This window comes from Limulus polyphemus, unplaced genomic scaffold (genome assembly GCF_000517525.1).
Source record: "Limulus polyphemus unplaced genomic scaffold, Limulus_polyphemus-2.1.2 Scaffold579, whole genome shotgun sequence".
Classification (NCBI taxonomy): Eukaryota; Metazoa; Arthropoda; class Merostomata; order Xiphosura; family Limulidae; genus Limulus; species Limulus polyphemus.
The window spans coordinates 64838-65844 of record NW_013666189.1 but is presented as its reverse complement, the minus strand read 5'-3'; the positions used below and the strand labels follow the sequence as shown (position 1 = coordinate 65844).

The 1007-nt window shown below is 46.1% G+C and overlaps 1 protein-coding gene across 3 annotated transcripts in view; it reads right to left on the bottom strand.

Annotated features, from left to right (window-relative positions):
• Window positions 1-1007, bottom strand: part of LOC106459233 (tetratricopeptide repeat protein 38-like) — a 57219-nt gene that overhangs the window by 1427 nt on the left and 54785 nt on the right. The gene's annotated exons all lie outside the window — the stretch shown is intronic.

The following is a 1007-nucleotide window of genomic DNA, read 5'->3' as shown; positions in this document are numbered from 1 at the left end:
AATGAAATATATAAATTGAAATTTTGTGATTGCATATGTACTCAACCCCCTAAGTCAGCACTTGGTGGAAACATTTTTGGCATAAATTACTTTTTGGATAGGTCTCTACCAACTTTGCACAATGGGATGGTGTAACTTTTTCCCATTCTTCCTGGTAAAATTGCTCCAATTCTGACAAGTTAATTGGAAATCGTTAATAGACTGCAATCTTCAAGTCTCGCCATACATTTTCCATTGGATTCAAGTCAGGACTTTGACGGGGGCACTCCAGGACATTCACTTTCTTCTTTTGAAAGCACTCCAGTATGGCCTTGGCCTTGTGCATTGGGTCACTGTTCTGCTGAAATGTGAATATTCGACTCAGTTTTAGATTCTTGGCTCAAGCAGGTTTTCCTCAAGGATTAGCCTGTACTTTGCATCATCCATCTTCCCCTCAATCCTGACAAGCTACCGAGTTCCTGCTCATGAGAAGCATCCCCATAATACATAATGCTGCTACCACCATGCTTGACTGCTGTGATGGTGTTGATTGGGTGATGTGCTGTGTTGGGCTTGTGCCACACATAACACTTTGAATTTAGACCGCAGTGTAAGACTAGAGGGAAGGCAGCTAGTCATCACCACCCACCGCCAACTCTTGGGCTACTCTTTTACCAACGAATAGTGGGATTGACCATCACATTATAACGCCCCCACGGCTGAAAGGGCGAGCATATTTGGTGGGACGGGGATTCGAACCCGCGACCCGCAGATTGCGAGTCGAGTGCCCTAACCACCTGGCCATGCCAGGCCCCAGGAAGATGGAGCACCGTGTCACACTGCTAGAAACACCCAAAAGTGGCAGGAAGAAAATTGTATCCAGAAGTTGCCCTGGCCGAGCCAATCTCCTGACATGAACCCCATCAAAAACCTCTGGGCCATACTCGACCTGGCAAGTCAAGAAACAACCAAAAAAAACTAACTTCGAAGAGCGATCTACTCAACGAACTCCAAGAAGCGAAAGGAAG